Source organism: Pinus tabuliformis, chromosome 2_2 (genome assembly GCF_031772625.1).
Source record: "Pinus tabuliformis cultivar Carrire ecotype Pingquan chromosome 2_2, CPIR1, whole genome shotgun sequence".
NCBI lineage: Eukaryota > Viridiplantae > Streptophyta > Pinopsida > Pinales > Pinaceae > Pinus > Pinus tabuliformis.
Window position 1 is genome coordinate 310,814,027 of NC_142300.1, and position 12,908 is coordinate 310,826,934.

Genomic DNA, 12,908 nt, shown 5'->3' on the forward strand with positions numbered 1-12,908 from the left:
ATCGGGTTTATAATATTCCGAATCCAATAAGTTTATTAATCCATTGATTTTATAATATGAATCCCCTAGGTTTATCAATAATATTAATATATGTGGCTTTAATAGACCCTTCCAATTCTCTATTTGTTTATGATATTAGTCCCTTGGGTTCTTAATCCTCAATGTTTATAATATTAATGTCTTGGGTTTCTTAATCTCTTTGGTTTAAAAGATTAATCCCTTAGACTTTCAATCCCTTGAGTTTATAATATTAATCTTTGGGTTTATAATATTAATCTCTTTAATTTATTATTATTATTATTAATTATTTTTGTTAATAATAATTAATATTAACTATTTTTATTATTTATTATAAATTAATTATTGCTCTTATTTATTATTATTATTATTATAGAATGTTTAATTAATAATAATAAATATTAACTATTTTTATTACAAATGAATTATTGCTCTTATTTATTACTATTATAATTATTATAGAATGTTAGAATAATATTAGAAATCACATTTTTTTACAAAAATCACATCATCATTCATTTGTCCACTCGTTTCACCAATAATTGTGGTTCATCATGATGGCACGATGACCACACTTGTTGGTTCGAAAAGCCTCGACAAATGAATGATGATCCTCACGATGAACTACACTTGTTGGTTCAAAAAGCCTAGACAAATGAATGATGACATGATTTTGGCCGAAACCCTTCTCAATAAACTTGTTATGGATCACAGAAGCCTAAATTCAATAATCACATTTATTATTATTATTATTATTATTATTATTAATGTGCATTTAGGGGACTTTTTCAATGGTACATCTACTTCTAATATTAATTTTTTGAATTTATTATTATTTGTTATTACTATTATTAATATTAATCTCCACGGTTTATAATATGAATCTCTTAGATTTATTATTATTATAATATTTTTTTATTTTTATTCATTATTAATATTTGTATTTTAATTATTATTATTATTATTATTAATTAAATCAATATGAGTTATTTTTTAATAATAAAAATAATAATATTTTAATATATAATAAATACTTTTATATTATTTACATTAGTGTTGTTATATATTTATCAATATCAAATAATAATATTAAATGTATAGCATTAAATATTATTATTGTGATTAACTAATTAATATTATTAGTATAATTAGTTAATATTTAAGTTAATATTATTATTATTATTATTGTTGGATCATTATTATCAAAATTATAATATAATATTAGTAATTATTTTATATTATTATTATTATTATTATATATTTATCAATAGCAATTTTAAATTAATATTATTAATTTTTGTGGAGGTATTTCAATCACATTTATTAATGTGGTTATGCATGTTATTGATATAAATCATATTTATTAATGTAATTGTGCATGTTATTAATATCAACCATATTTATTAATGTGGTTGTAGTTATAATATTTTTTTGATAATTTTATTAATAACCAATTGATTTGCATAAAAAACTATAATTAAAGATATTAGAATGGCAACTAAATATCTTTATATTTCGAGAAATTTATGTATATAAAAAAAAAAATTAATATACAAAAATTAAATGAAATACATGAAACAGATTTAACCTAAATATTTAAACAAAATAATGAACATATTGAACAAAAATGTTTACAACAAACATTTACTATTTATTAGAAAAAAAGTCTAAGCTTTAACCAACCATCATGATTTTTTTTTTTAACTTTTTATTTCTTAGCCAAGCTAAAGAAGAAATTCCAAGCTGTACTTAACCATGATCAATTTTTCCTTCATTCAAAATCTAAACAAGATGAAGTCTAAACACAAGGAGGGCAAAGATGAAGTTTTAAAAATTTCCCAGCAAAAATGCATTCTAACATTACAAAAATTTTAATATTTAAGTTATAAACCCTCAATAATTTTAATCTACAATTTCCTTCATTTTGAATAGAGGGTATCTAAACCATAGTTACAAAGTTTGAATTCGAATATGAATACAAATTTGATTCGATACTTTGAATCTCTAAAATTCTACAATTTCTTTCACTCTGAATAAAGGGTATTTAAACTATAGCTACCAAGTTCGAATTCGAATATGAATATGAATACTTAAACTATTATTAATAATATTTTTTCTTAAATTTTTAATAATCTAAATTAAAATTAAATTAAATTATAGAAATTGCAAATAAAATTAGATATTGAGATTAGTAGACACGAGTCCTCTTCAATGGAAGTGAACTTCTTTTGAATTATATTATAGAAGTGGCAAATAAAATTAGACATTGAAATTAGTAGAAACAATTCCTCTTCAATGAAAGTGAATCTAATATTGAAATTAGTAGAAACAACTCCTCTTCAATGGAAGTGAATAAGATACAATGAGGAGAACAAACTTTTTAACATTAAAAAAAGGAACCCTTAAAATTGTCAGTTGGTCAATCAAAAGATAGTAACTAATGTTGTAGTTTTTTATTGATAAATATTTAGGCAATTTCCTAATTACTAAAATAAAATATAGATAAAAAATCATCAAATTACAACTATCAAAAATCATCAAATTAGAATTCTTGCAGTTTTCCTAATTGTTCAAATGGAAGTGAATGAGATATCGAAATTAGTAGAAACAACTCCTCTTGGTCAACCAAAAGATAGTAACTAATGTTGTAATTTTTAATGATAAATATTTAGACAATTTCCTAATTACTAACTGAAAAAAATATATATATAAAAATCATTAAATTAGAACTATCTTGTTTTACTAATTAGAAACCGTATAATAGATTTTCCTTACAAATTTTTTAAAAGCAAAAAACTAAATTACAACCAATTTTATTATGAATAAATAGTTCCAATTTCATTATTCACTGGTCAAAATGTTATAGGAAAAAGATTAAAATTTAAAACAATACGTAAAAATATATTTTATTGTGAAAATAAGAAATTTAAATTTAAAAAAGACAAAAAATTAATTTATTATGAAAATGAAAATTTAATATGCCGATTATTTTTTTAGTTTTTATATCTATTTTTAATTTTTTTTTTTATTTTTAATATAAAAAATAAAAAACATTAAACAAGCGATGTAAAAATTACATCAAAATTAACTTTGATAGAAGTGCAACTATAAATTTTTTAATCATTAATCACACCTGTATTGCAAAACAAACCGTCAGTAACATCCTTGTTCCTTCTATCTTCAGTATTGTCTAACTAGATCCATCGACCACCAGGGAGAATTAAGTTTTAATGGCTGAATATTCTTAAACATCTATATTAATGGAGAATTACGTTCAGCCGTTCAATATCTACAACTGCATGACGAAACTAATGCACAAAAAACAGTCAATAACGTCCTTGTCCATTCTATCTTCAGTATTGTCTAACTAGATCCATCGACCACCGGGGAGAATTAAGTTTTAATGGCTGAATATTTTTAAACATCTATATTAATGGAGAATTACGTTCAGCTGTCCAATATCTAATTTTGAGAGACTGTGATGTGTCCTAACCGAATTTTAGGGTATTAATCGCCGAATCGGACCGAATTGCCGAATTTTCGAATTCTTCAGCCCGGTTCGGCCGAATTTGGTAACTATGATCCAAACCAAACGACATGCAACTCCAACTTCCCTTATTTACGATAATATTTTGATTAAAATAAACTGTACAGAACCATAAGAGTTGAGCTCATCAAAGGCATACAATGATACAGACCGCTGCTCTATCTTCATCGTCCATCGTTTGGGTTCAGTGGTGGTACTCCCTAAACGTGTCTGGAAAAGTTTAAATCATATCGGTTTGCCGAACACCTAATATTTCCTGACAAAGGAGCCCTTCGAAACCACAACTTTCCAGTCTCGATTCTGCAATCACACCAACAATTTTGATAAAGAAACAATCATTCCCATTATTTTTTATAAAGAAACAATCATACCCATTAATAATATCAATTAACTACACAAATTATGTTACCGAATAAGTTATCTGTTCAAAAGGCTCCGAAACACCAGACGCAAACGCAATGAATACCGATTCGTTCACAGAGCGTTCCATTATCTATTTTTATCGTACTCGCCTGTTTGAACGAAAAGGAGGTGGAGTAGGAGCTCATACCCATTATTAGTACGGATCTCAAACAATCTCAACATCTCTCACTCACCGTAAACCCTTAGCTTCCACTGTGTCCAGTTCTCTTCAATTCATTTTCCCATTATTCAAATTATTCATAACACAGAACTGAGAAAATGAAAAAATTGAACAGAAGCTGGACATAGTGTGCGTCAATCGAGATGTTTATGATCCCGTCCATAATATTGGCATGGATGCGCTGCCCCTCCGCCTCCTTTCCGTTCAAACGGGCGACCACTAGAGCTGGGCACGATGAGAAAGGAAAACCATGAGCAAAGAATGAAAATCCAGGCACTGTTCAGTTAGATCGGGTAGACACAGATTTCAGACGCAAGCAAACAACACCACACCTGTGCAGGCTAACTCCGAGATATACATAGATATATAGGAAGAATGGGATTTAGGGAGAATATTAAAGTAGAGATATGGAAATATATTATAAAAAAATTTATATGAAGTTTTAAGAAAAGTTTTATTTAGATTGAGTAGACAGACTTCAAACTCAAGCAAACAACATCACACCTTTCTTTTTTTAAATTTGAGTTATTATAGTTTATTATTTATATATATTTTTATTTATTTAGGTTTTTTTTATGATGTGGGTTTTAATAGTTATTATCAAAATGGGGTGGGTGGAGATATTAAGTTATTCTAGTTTATCATCAGTATCTTTTTATTTATTTAAAATTATGTTTGTTTGATGATGTGCTTTTTAATAGTCATTATCAAAGTGGGGTGGGTTGATATGAGGTTGTTTGATGATGAGAGTTTTAAGAGTGAGGTGGGTTGAGATATTATGATAAATTTAATACTAGGTTGTTTGATGATAATAATTTTAGTAGTCATTATCAAAGTGGGGTGGGTTGATATGGGGTTATTTGATGATGAGAGTTTTAAGAGTGAGGTGGGTTGAGATATTATGATAAATTTAATACTAGGTTGTTTGATGATAATAATTTTAGTAGTCATTATCAAAGTGGGGTGGGTTGAGATATTTATTAAAAACTTATAGGAAGAGTGAATCTTGATCATTAAAATGTGTACTTTTAAAGGGAAAGATATGACACATTACTAGCCACTTTAAAACAAACTACAATTTTTATTTTTATTTTTTGTATATTTATTTTAATAACTAATGAGTTTTTAGTGAACCATATAAAAATAAACTTAAAAGAGATATTAAGATAAATTTATATAAAAGTAAAATAATAACTAAAAAAATATTAAAGCAAATTTAACTGTGGAAAACCATTTGTTATAAAAAAAATATGAATTTAAAAAAAAAAAAGTATTATATAAAAAGCCTAGTCTAACCATTATGCTTTTTTGCCTTTAAAGTTATGGAAATTAAGGTCATATTTTGAAAAGTTTCAGTAAAGATTTTTGTAAATCCAAGTAAAAGCTTTCAAAATTCTTAATTTTAGGTACTCTTGATGTTTTGATGTTTTTGGTGGTGCTGAATTCATTTCCTCCATCAAAAACATGATTCAAACACTGTGTGTACATGATTTTTTGAAATTTTTTGCCCAGATTCCGATCATTTTTAACCGTCCTCACAATTCCTCAACTCCATGTAAAAATAAAACTAGAAATGATACTTTAAAAATTGTTATAAACTTAACAATGTACATAAAAAATATTATAAAAAAGTGTAAAATTGTTAAGTGTGAAGCCAAACTCATGAACATTGTGCGGATGATAGCACCAACTCTCGGGCAATCCATCGTCCCAACCGTCACTGCAACACTCACGCCGAACCTACTACACCGCCATTAGTTTCTAGATCTCCATCTAAATCACATGCAGGATTCTAGATCCTCCTTCAGCCTCTATAAATTTGTAATTTCTCTGCCCAAGGCATGCAAGCCAATGCCCAGGCCTGTTACGTAATGCTAAGTGATTTTTGTCTCCAGTGATTGTTTTATCTATTCCGCTATTTCTGACTGAGTAATCTTGTTGTTTCTCTATTTGTTTGTCTCTATAATTATTCTTTGTTATTGCCATCTAAGTCTCTGAATATAAATCTGTTGTGTGTTCTGTATGCTCTGAACTAACAACTGGTATCAGAGCCACTGTGTGAGGGATCAGAGAAAGCAAGCCAGTGTGTGTTGACGGTATACCTTGGGTTACAGTGTGATGCGTACTTGCTGGAGGAAACATAGCCCGCATTGTCAGCTGTGAGAGCCCACTATGTGGAGAGATTGCTCTGCGGTTGCATTGGCAATGCTATTTGGAGCAAAGGATTTCTATTGCGAATTTGGTGGTTCGAAAGTGATTCTGAAAACATTGATGGTTATCAAATTGTATCGGTTGTTGTAGTTCTACCACCCATAAATATGCACTTGCAGAGGCTAATCGACCAAGGGAATCGACATATAAAGAAATCGTTTACCTGCTGTGAAGATTTTTCTTGAAGTATTCTTCACCGAGCTGACAGCCCGTTTGAGTTTTCATGTGGAGGACGGCTATTGTCCTTGGAGTGTGAAATGCTGAGTTCTTAAGTATGGTGAAGTATGAAACATAGAGTATGTAAGTGCTTTATGTGGAGTTTGTAATTGTTTTTTTTTCACATCAAGCTTGCACGTATACGTCAATTTTTTTCTCAAATCAACATATATATGTGTGAAATGTGAAAAGGTTAAAACATTATATATGTTTTTTATATTTAATATGAAACATATATAATTATATGTGGAAATTTTGAAAAGTATATTTTTTAAAGAGGGACACAAATTTTGAAAAGGATATTTTAAAATGGAGGAAGGTTATTATTTTTAAAAGTTTAAAAGGGATAATTAAAATTTTACTTTTAAGTGGAGTTTTTTTTTTTGTTTTGGGGCATGAATTTGATTGAAAATAGAGACAACAGTTACAGATATGGAGAAGTTGAGCGGGGCTAATTTTTCCCTATCGAAATAAAAAATGGAGGATATACTGATTTTAAAGGATCAGTATTTGCCGACTGAGGGCACAACAAAGAAACCCTCATCAATGACAGATGAAGAGTGGAATAAGCTAGATAGAAAGGTGATTGCAACAATCCACCAATATTTAGCAAAGAATGTGCATTTCAATGTGTCTGGAGAAAATGCAGCAAAAGGATTATGGAAGAAGCTCCATGATCTATATGAGAAGAACACGACATCAAACAAAGTGTTCTTGATGAAGAAGCTTTATAATCTCAAGATGAAGGAGGGTGCTTCAGTTGTTGAGCACTTGAATGCATTTAATATTATTACTAATTAGCTTGCCTATGTTAAAATCATTTTAGATGATGAAATTAGAGCTATTTTGCTAATGTGTTCTATGCCAGACAGCTAGGAAAATTTAATTGTAACTATGAGCACTTCAACAACTGTAGGGACCCTGAAGTTTGATGATGTCAGCAGTAGTTTAATGAATGAGGAACTGTGATGCAAGTCAATTGCAGAAAAATAGGGAGGAGAAGCTCTAGCTCTAACTGATCTTGGTAGGAGAATGGATCGAGGCCGACAAGGGTGATCAAGATTGAGAGGCCAATCAAAATAAAGGAGAGGCAGGATCATCTGCTTTCATTGTGGCAAACCCAGTCACATGAAAAAATAATGTAGATTCTGGAAGAAATGACAAAAGGATCAGAGACCATCCAGTACAAATCACCAGTCATCTAGCACAAATGAAGGTGAGACTACTGTTGTAGCCACAGATGGTGATGTGTTGTTTACTGTTTCAGTAGAGGATGCATGTGTATATACATCTAGCAGTAGCTTTGATTGGATCCTTGAATCTGTGGCATCTCACCATGTAACCCCATACAAAGATAGTTTTGTTTCTTATAATCCTGGTGATTATGGTAGAGTGCATTTGGGGAATAATCATTTTTGCAGTACTTTTGGAGCGGGAGATGTCCAGATCAAGATGAAAGATGGACAAGATACATTGTTGAAATAGGTCAGGCATGTACCAGAAATGCACATGAGTTTAATCTCTATGGGACGACTAGATGATGAGGGCTATTCCACAAGCTTTAGAAAAGGAGGCTGGGAAATTAGCAAAGGAGCATTGGTCGTGGCCAAAGGACCCAAGACAAGAACATTATACACATTGAAGGCACTGATAGGAAAATCGGATTTGGTTGTTATCACAAAAGAAGGAAATTCAACAGATTTGTCGCATAAGTGCTTGGGTCACATGAGCGAGAAGGGATTAAAAATCCTTGTTGGTAAAAATTTATTGCCAGGTTTGAAATCCTACAATATTGATCTTTGTGAGCATTGTATATATGGTAGACAAAGAAGGGTTTCATTCCTTAGAGGTGGCCATGACAGAAAGAAAAATGTGTTAGAATTGGTACACTCAGATGTGTTTGGGCCTGTTAACATCAAATCATTAGGAGGAGCATCATATTTTGTAACATTTATAGATGATGCATCCGGGAAGGTTTTGGCATATCCTATGAAAAATAAAAGTGAAGTGTTTGGAATATTTCAAAAATTCCATGTTGTTGTTGAAAGAGAGACTAACAAATTGCTGAAGTGTTTAAGAACAGATAATGGTGGAGAATATTGCTCAAATGCATTTAAGGAATATTGTAACAGGTTTGGCATAAAGCATGAGAAGACTGTGCCTGGTACTCCTCAACAGAATTGTGTCGCAGAAAGGATGAATCACACCATTATGGAAAAGGTGTGAAGTATGTTGTCTAATTCTGGTTTGGAGAAGAATTTTTGGGCTGAAGTAGTCAGGACTGCTTGCTACCTCATAAATAGATCTCCAACTATAACCTTGGATGGCAGTATCCCTGAAGAAGTTTGGACTGGTAAGAAGTTGAATTATTCTCATTTGAAAATCTTTGGATGTGAAGCATTTGTACATATTCCCAAAGAAAATAGAACTAAGCTAGATGATAAATCTATGAAATGCATTTTTTTGGGATATGCTAACAAAGATTTTGGTTATCGTCTATGGGATCCAGCCAAACATAAAATTATTAGAAGCAGGGATGTTATATTTAATGAGTCAGAAATGTTCAAGAGGACTGTAGGTGAGTTGGAGGTCAATAAGGTTATTGACAGGTTTGAAGAGCAGCAGGAAAACATCCCACCAATGCAAGAAAATGAATAGCAAATTTAGGAGCATGAAGAACAACAAGTGGAAAATGATGAACAACAAAAAGAAGGAATCTTGCAGGAACCCTTACAGGAGATTCAACCTAATAATGCACCACCACAGTTGGTTTGCAGATCTTCTAGGCCTCATAAGCCTTCACAAAGGTATCCTCCTTCAAACTATATTTTGTTGACTGATGAAGGTGAGCCTAATTGTTTTCAAGAAACTTGTAAATTTGAGCACAGTAAACAATGGAAGAAGAAATGAACTCTTTGCAGGAAAATAAAACTTGGGAGTTGGTAAGCCTCCCAAAAGGAAGAAAGGCTCTACAAAACAAACGGGTGTACAAGATTAAGCATGAAGGTGATGAAAGGAAGGAGAGGTATAAAGCAAGGATGGTGGTGAAAGGATTTTCCCAAAAAGAAGGTATTGACTTCACTGAAATTTTCTCAATTGTTGTTAAAATGTCATCCATTAGAGTCATTCTTGGTCTAGTTGCTACTTTAGACTTAGAATGTGAATAGTTAGATGTAAAAACTGCTTTCCTTCATGGTGAATTGGAGGAAGAAATTTATATGGAGCAACCAGAAGGCTTCATAGAAAAAGGAAAAGAAGACCTTGTTTGCAGGTTGAAGAAGAGTCTTTATGGGTTGAAATAGGCACCTCGACAATGGTACAAGAAATTTGATTCATTCATGTTCGAACATGGTTTTTAGAGGTTGGAAGCTGACCATTGTGTCTATATCAAGAGGTATGATCAAAGAAAGTATATCATATTATTGTTATATGTGGATGACATGTTGATTGTTGGGCATGATAAGAATAAGATCAATAGGTTGAAGAAAGATTTGGATAGCAAATTTGCAATGAAGGATTTGGGACTAGCACAAGAGATGTTGGGCATGCGGATTATGCGTGACAGGAAAAACAAAAGGTTGTGGCTGTCACAAGAAAAATATATCAAGAAGGTGCTCGACAGGTTTAATATGAAGGATGCCAAGCCAGTTGGTACACCCCTTACAACCCACTTCAAGCTGAGTATTGAATTATGTCCTAGTGATGACAAGGAGAAAGAAGAGATGAGCAAGATTCCTTATGCTTCAGCAGTTGGCAGCTTGATGTATGCCATGGTATGCACACGACCAGACATTGCATATTCAGTGGGAGTAGTGAGTAGGTTCCTTGCCAATCCAGGAAAACAACATTGGCAAGCAGTAAAATGGATTTTGAGGTATCTCAAGGGTACTAGTCATTATTGTTTATGTTTTGGTCATGATGAGACCATGCTTAAAGGATTTACAGATGCAAATATGGCTAGAGATATGGACACCAAAAATTCCACTACAGGTTATTTGTATACATTTTCAGGTGCAACAGTATCTTGGGTGTCAAGGCTACAAAGAATAGTAGCCCTCTCTACAACAGAAGCAGAGTACATATCTGCAATAGAAGCTTGTAAAGAGATATTGTGGATGTAGCGATTCCTAAGAGAGATAGGAATAAAGTAGGACAAGTATGTGTTATATTGTGATAGTCAGAGCACCATCCACTTGTCGAAAAACCCGACATTTCATTCAAAAACATAGCACATTGACTTAAGGTACCATTGGATCCAGCATGTGTCGGAGGAAGAACAATTATCCTTGGAAAAGATTCATATAGATAGGAACCCTGCTAATATGCTCACTAAGATTCTACCACGAAATAAACATGAGTTATGTATAGGCATGGTAGGACTCGGTGTGACTTGATTCATGACTCTTATTTGGCTTCAGTGGGAGAATGTTAAGTGTGAAGCCAAACTCATGAACACTGTGCGGATGACGACACCAACTCTCCGACAGTCCACCGTCCTAGCCGTCACTGCCACACTCACGCCAAACCTACTACATCGTCATTAGTTTCTAGATCCCCATCTGAATCACAAGCAGGATTCTAAATCCTCCTTCAGCCTCTATAAATTTGTAATTTCTCTGGCCAAGGCATGGAAGCCAAGGCCCAGGCCTGTTACGTAATGCTAAGTGATTTCTGTTCTCCAATGATTGTTTTATCTATTCCGTTGTTTCTGACTGAGTAGTCTTGTTGTTTCTCCATTTGTCTATCTCTAGAATTATTCCTTGCTATCGTCATCTAAGTCTCTGAGCATAAATCTTCTGTGTGTCATGTATGCTCTGAACTAACAAAAAATTAAACTAGAAAAGATACTTTAAAAACTGTTATAAACTTAACCATATAAATAAAAAATATTTAAAAATCTTATAAAAAAGTTGATTAAATGTATGAATTTAGTGATTCCCACTATTAAGTATATTTAAAAGCTTATACTAAAGAACTAACATTGACATAAAAAACTTTAAAACTATTCGATGATTTACACATCCACATCCACATCACGTTTAAAGTTGTTAATCTAACCTGTATGTAAGTGGGCATTTAAAACACCTGCTGTCAAATACCTTTTAATAAGGACAATACGTCCCACATGACGTCAAAATAGAAGACTTGGGGCAGCTGTGTGCGCATTGACAGTTTCGCTCTATTTGTACACGATTTTGTTTTTCATTAAGATGATTTATGTTAATATTTAAAAGCGGGTCCATAGTAATATCTGGATGATTTATGTTAATATTTAAAAGCGGGTCCATAGTAATATCTGGATGATTTATATTAATATTTAAAAGCCGGTAGATAGTAAGATTTGAATGAAGATATTTTTTTTTTTACAAAAGGAGATTTCGTTTTGGGTTGGAATTATGTGGCATATTATTTCGATATTGGTTTTTTTTAAGTTAGAATGAGATTTTTCAGGTGGAAGTAAAAGAATTTGATGATCATATTTACTATTTAAATTTTGAAATTATTTTTTTATTTTTAGATGGATTATTGATATGAGCAAATTCTGCAATTTTTTTATATTTTTAGATGGACTATTGATCCGAGCAAATTCTGCAAAAGGAGATTTCACTTTTTTCATTGAGTGGCTTTAGAGAGGGAATTGGACACTTTGATTCACAGCGTCATCTTTGACAAACAAGTCAATCATTATCAATTATTTAGACAATATGGGGAGATCAAAAGGATCCTCAACAACATAAGGTACCACTTGGATGACTTATCTCCACGGAGATCAAAAAGATCCTTCAGGACATAAGGTGCAGCTTGGATGACTTAGTCTGCACAATGATCCTCTGGGACATAAGGTACAACTTGGATGACTTAGTCTCCACGATGAAGCTTCATGGTATGTGACTCACATTCTCACTGGCACTCCAAATGAAGGCACGAGCATAAGAAATACCTCAAGGAAACTCTAATGCAATATGTGTAGTTATTGTCTTAGACTAGTACCTAAAGGCAACTCTAATGCAATCTCTCTAGTTATTGTCTTAGACTAGTACCTCAAAGCAACTCTAATGCAATATCACACTTATTGTCTTAGACTAGTAGCTCTTCACCACACTTGGTCTCTTTTGGTCTATATATTTTGTCTATTTCTACTATGGAGTCAAGGTGAGTTTCTATGACGTATTGGATTATATGTGCACATGATTTTCTTTCATCAAGCTCAACTCTCCATGGGCTAATTAGTTAGTACGCTATTAAGCTTATCTTGTATTCGTTTTTGGCTAAATGTAAAACCATGGAAATAAGTTATGATAATTCTATTAGTTTACAAGTTCCCACACCATT